Source organism: Mauremys reevesii, linkage group 14 (genome assembly GCF_016161935.1).
Source record: "Mauremys reevesii isolate NIE-2019 linkage group 14, ASM1616193v1, whole genome shotgun sequence".
NCBI classification, from domain to species: domain Eukaryota; kingdom Metazoa; phylum Chordata; order Testudines; family Geoemydidae; genus Mauremys; species Mauremys reevesii.
Genome location: NC_052636.1, coordinates 44,365,004 through 44,370,963, shown reverse-complemented (window position 1 = coordinate 44,370,963; position 5,960 = coordinate 44,365,004). Strand labels below are relative to the sequence as shown.

General features: G+C 51.5%; 1 non-coding gene across 1 annotated transcript; it reads left to right on the top strand.

The window, feature by feature from the left end:
* Positions 1-5,500: 5,500 nt before the first annotated feature.
* On the top strand, positions 5,501-5,573 carry TRNAF-GAA. Its single transcript has one exon. It is a non-coding gene; the product is annotated as a tRNA-Phe (tRNA).
* Positions 5,574-5,960: the final 387 nt, after the last annotated feature.

Sequence of the window (5,960 nt, the reverse complement as noted above, 5' to 3'; positions counted from 1 at the left end):
AAGGGAGACGCCCTACACGTGCTCTGAGTGCAGGAAAAGCTTCAATCAGAACTCAGACCTTATCAGACATCAGAAAATCCACATGAGAGAGAACTGTAATAAATCCCTTGACTAGGGCTGGGCAAAATTTAAAAAAAAAAATCACATTTCCTAATTCCCACATAGTGATTTTTGCACCATCTTCACCGTGGTCTCTCAGCTCCACCAGATGAGTTGCCTGCTTCTGCCTTTTGCAGCTCACCCTTCTTTGGGGTCAGTGTGATCTTTTCTATCAACTCCTTTCCTTTTGAGCCAGGAATGTTCATCAGCTCCTGGAGATTTGATCCCAACAAGGTACAGTGAGGCAAAAAGTATCTGTGCCTTACATCCACTAGGGCTGTACATGGCGTCGTCTGCTCAAGTTAGTGATCTTGATGTAAAAAGACAATTATAGTTGTAGAACAGATGCCCAGGTGCAGTGGTTGGCATTAGCTTTCCCCTTCAACTGACCTAAATTCCATCACTTTTCCTAGTCTAAACAAACCCTGAGCATCACGGTTATACTGTTCCCCCATTTCAAAGCCATTGTTAGTCATCGAGTTCCCTTTTTGGAAATAAATTGTTTCATTCCCAGTTGCTCTGATGTTGCTTCAACTTGTGTTGGAGAGCAGATATTTTACTATCATTTTTCTCACTTAAAATATATTGAACTATAAGAAAGAGCAGGAACAGGGCAGGGATAGGAAAAATTGTCATTTCACCCTCTGTAAAAACGATAAATCAGAGGGATTCCCAACGAGAGACGTACAGCTTTCTGCACAGGGACTACATCCCCGTGGTGCCAGTGTAGACACCCTGGTCGATTACAGTGCTGTGATTGGCCTCCGGGAGGTGTCCCACAATCCCTGTTCTCGCCTCTCTGGTCTTTGGTTTGAACTCTACTGCACTCCCTCAGGTGACCAACCGTGAACCCCACCCCTTAAATTCCTTGGGAATTTTGAAAGTCCCACTTCAACAGAGACTAATTATGGTTACAGACCCATCCTGAAATTAGAGCAGGATATTGTAAAGCTTTATCTCACAGTAAAGTAGCACAATTCAAACCTGTCGGCACAGAGGAGAAAGCACTCCTTCAGTTCACATTTATTGCTAATCTCACTGACAAACTTCCTTTTCTCAGTGCTGCTCCAGGTGTTTTCCCTCTGTTCCCTTCCAGCTGTGGTGATGGGACTGCAGCAGCTCCCCAGGGCCAGCTTTGCTCTTTCACTTACATCCTTCACTTGTTTGGACAGAGCTGTGTCTGCCCCCAGTTTAATTCACATCTCAGACCTCAGGTACCAGCAGATCGTTACAAAGGCTAAATTCCCATCACCACCAGTGGGAGGTTATCCTGGGCTGCCAGGGCTGCAGGATTTAGCCCATGGTCAGTCAAGGTGCTACAGCAGCTGCACTCTTACATTGTGAGTCTTGCAACTTAATACCAAACTGCTCTGCCATAGTCTGCAGGGGGCCTGACTTGCTGAGAATCTGGCAGAAGAGAGACCCTGGAGTAGAGAAGGAAAATGTCCTCAGCAGTCACAGCCGGCAGGAGCAGGGAAGGTTCGGTTTATTTTTAAACTCCTCTCCCTGCTCAAGCCTTTAATCATTCCTGTGGCTCTTCTCTGAACGCTCTGCAATTTATCAGGGACAACAACCAACCAACCAAACCAGGCTGTTCTGCCCGATGTAAGAGTCTATTGCCTTTCAAGGCTGACTATAAATCAGCTCGTTCTATTCACCCAAGAGTTCCACTTTAAGGGCTTTTTGTTTTCTAGTTCCAGTCAAATCCTGTGCAACAGCATCATTGTTAACTCATCATCTGGTCATTTCACATTCACATGTTCAAAAAGTGGGCGGGTCTAAGTCTTTCCTCCCACACCAACATGAAAAAAATCAGTGACAGAAAATGCCCTAAAGCGCCTCTGCTGCCTTGAACAACAGCCTAGGGAAATACACGAGGGGAAGTGCTTTCCTCTCTCCTCCTGACACCGGGTAACATTTCTGTCTGTCCTTGAGATCCTGCCACAGGGACAGGCTTGAGGATGCAAATGACATGTTAAGGCTTCGTTGGTTTGCACGTTCCTTTACTCCTTCAATAGTGATAAGGGTGCGTGAGCGTGAAATAATCCCACTCTGACTTTCACACTGGAGGCAATTTTCAGGCTCACAATAAAAAAACACAAATTTCTTTCTAACCTGAGCAAGTTGAATCGAGTCGTTGCGAGATGATAAATCCAGAGCCCCAGGCTGACTTTCTGTCATCACATGTTTTTAGAGTAGATCACATTCACTGGGTGGGTCTTCTGCTGGGAAGTGTCTCTCCAGTGGCAGCACCCAGTGCACATTCCCCACTTACAAACTCATCTTCAGTATATCGGCCACTGAACCTAGCGAGGGGGGAGGGTCCCAGTGGTCAGGCTCCAGCCCCGGGATCCCGAGCCTGGCAAGCCCGAGTCAGCCGGCCTGGGCCAGCTGTGGGGTTTAATTGCGCTGCAGACATACATGGGTGTCACAATCCCAGCTTTCTCCTCAGGGAATCAAGCCCTCGCCCCCCCCGTGACAGGCAGGGAGAGTCACCACTGTACTCGTGAGGTCGGAACTGACACTGCCCCTGCACAGGGACCCAGGGGAACGGCTTGGGCAGCTCCTTGGCCAGCTGTGGCTGGCAGGAGACCCAGCGAGGCAGGAGCTGCTCTGGGTTCTGTGCAGGGGAGAGTAACTGGGAGAAGGGGGGAGTTTGTCTCTGATTTACAGGGAGCTTTGTCAGAGTGGAGCCTGTAGGTCACATGCTGGGGGGCTGTGACGGGCACACAGGCTCCGTGCTCTGGAACAGCTCGGAGTCAAACCCAGGCAGGAGCCTCCTCAGTGTGACTCCCCCCAGGGGACGCTCTCACTGGGGGAAGCCTCCTTGGCTTCAGCCCCTCCTGGGACTGACCTTAGACCTTTCAGCCCCCCTGTTCCACACCAGGAGCTTCCTGCAGTGAGTCCACCTGAATCGGACACCTCGGAAAGCCTCACCCGCCCCGAAGGGGAGTCCTGCACCCCCAACTTCCACAGTCCCCAGTGACTCTCAGCCAGCGCTGTACAACAGAAGGTTCGTTAGGGGTCTGGGATCCAGCCTGGGAAAGTTCTGTGTTCGCACAGGAAGCAGGAAGATTCAGCAACGTCCATCTTGGGCAGACCCCGAACTCAGAGCCTGGGCTCTCCCCTCGAGTCCCCAACCCAGCAGACTCTTTGCTCCCAACAGCCCGACTCAGCCAGGCCCTTTGCCCCTCGTCTGTCCCTTGTCCTGTTTCCCTGGCAACCTGCTCACCTGGCCTCCAGCTCGTTCTTTGTTCTCCGACTCCTCCCGGCCAGCTGGCCTCTTGCAGCAGGTGTGCCCCGGCCATCGGTTGCTAGGAGACAGAATTTGTGGCCATTGTCTGGGCCCAGGCAGCTCGACAGCAGCCACACCTGCCCTTTGGGGGTCTCTGCCAAGATTTAACCCCCTTGTCCCACCACCGAGATCACTGGTCCCAAAACACTTCAGGGTCATGCCCCCCACCCCTGTCCATGCTCCCCCCAAGTCGTGGCTGGGAGTGGGGCTGCAGCTAAGGGGGAAGAGACACAGACAGGAGTAAGGGGGCTGAGGCAGGGGCCAGAGCTGGAGCCAAGAGTGGAGCTGGGTGGCTCCTCCTCCCCGCCCCATGGGGGCTGGCCCGGGCCCAGTTGCATCCCCCTGAATGTTACTCCATCCCCCTGGCAGGGGGCACCCCACATTTTGGACCTTTAACCTCGATAATCGTGCAACAAATAGGGGAAACTGAGGTACACACAAGATGCAAACAAAACATCCAGAAAATTCCCACTTCGTCACAGGGGTGTCAGTGGGGTCTGAGCTGGGCAGCAGCACAGGGAAGTGGGGAGGTTAAACTGTAAAACATCCCCCTGTGTTCCCGCAAAAGCCTCTCGTTTCTCCCCTAACCCCCTCCCCATGAAAATCTCCACCCCTGCCCTGGCCCACACAGACCCCCTCACTCCAACGCAGATTTTTAACTTTTCTTACTTGTCCTTGGCCTTCCACAAACATTGTTCCCATCAAAATGATCCAGGGCTTTTACAATGAGAATGAGAAAACAAACTAAATCAAACCCAAAGAAACCGCTATAGACCTCCCCACCAGACACACTTTGGGTCTGAATTTTTCTACAGAAATGTTGAGGCAATAAAACTCTCACTGCTCTTGTCCAGAAACAAACCTAAGCCCCCCATGCAGTACCTGGGGCATCTATGACTGACCCACCAAGGCTTCAGCTCCTTTGGGGAGATTTCCAGCTGCCCAGTCCTGCTGCTATTCCAGGGGAGCAATTCCTGACTCCTGTCAGCATTTATCTCAGCCCCGTTCTGGGCATCACAGGTTTCTCCGGGAAAGGGCAGCGAGTGGTTCTAGGGTCCAGTGATCCTCCTCCAAAGCGAGCTAGAACTTGGGACTCCTTCCCCTTCCCCAGGCTGTGGGTGGGGAGGCATTTCACAGAGCTCTCGGAGCTATAGCCCGTGGCTAAGGAGAGAGAAAAAGCCTCCTATCCCCTCCGCTCTGGGGGCTGGGTTTCCTCCTGAAGCCTCTGCCCCCCACCTAGTGCCCTAAGGCGCATCCCTGACCCTTGCTGCTGCTCCTTGCTATAGACTATGAAAGGAGCGGAGGCAGCGCAGGAGCCTTCTGGGGACGCAGATCTGAGGCTTTGGGGAGACACATTGTCTGAGACATCAGAGCGCTGCAAACCCTGCAGCCACCCCCTCAATCCGGGGCCTGTTCCAGCCCTGAGTCTGGGCTGCCGCGATCCCTCTCCCAGAGCAGGGCGCCCACAGATTACAGCCTGGAAATAGGCGGGTGAGACTAACTCCTGCTTTCCCTGACAGGGCCTCCCCTAGGCCAAGTGGCATCCCAGGCAAGACGTGTCTTCGGAACCCCCCCAGCCCCACTCCATGTTAAACCATTGAATACCTTATTTTTATTGCATTTGTAGCTCATTTCATGATTTTGATGCACAGTTTGGATGCAGGATTTTCTCTATCATATAAGACAAATGTTCATGCTAGGATGTGTAAATCTGTATTTATTCATGCCATATACAAGCAAATTAAAAAATCATTTCTTTTAAGCATATAGAAACTTTTAATTTTGACAGTAACTGAAATGTACTAACATCTAGCAATGGAGCACTCACCAGCACAGGGCGGGCCGGTATTAATTAGTGTTACAGTCGGAGACAGACAGCGTTAGGATGTTAAGCGACCTTTGAACAAAGGGCCTGGGGTTCTCTCGCCTTTCCCCCCATGAACTGAAACACAGCATTCAAGAGATCCAGAGACTAGTTGATGACGTTTCCAAGGGCTAAAATAGCAAGGGAGGTCCATCTTGCATTGGCCATTGTTGACTGGAGAGATGGTTTATGGAGAATAACTTCAAGGTGAGAAGCAGTAGCCCAAAAAGGCCCCTGCAGGTGCTGAAGTAGCTCAGTTGGGAGAGCATTAGACTGAAGATCTAAAGGTCCCTGGTTCAATCCCAGGCTTCAGCAGGCTGTTTCATCTCTCTTCCTGCAGCAGTGGGCTCTTTCCTGGAAGCACAGCACTGCCTTTACTCAATGCAAGTCCCTCATTTTGGGCTTCACTGCAGGAAAAGGCAGCATTGGCTTCTGCACCCAGTTGGCCCACCGGACCTTTCTTTCTTCTCTTGATGTTTCTCAGCAATGGGAAGAAAAAGAAGCTCCCCTTCAAGCTAGAGTCACAAAGGTGATGTAAGGACGACTTCCTGATCCCTGGCTCCAGTCCTCTGTTCTTCCAGCTGACCCATCAGAGAGCTGCTGCCAGTTTCTCCAGGTTCGCCCATCAGTGTGTGCCAGGGTGAGCACCACCAAAGTGCAGGGAATTAGAGGGCAGGGCAGTGTACTGTAATGGAGTTTCTG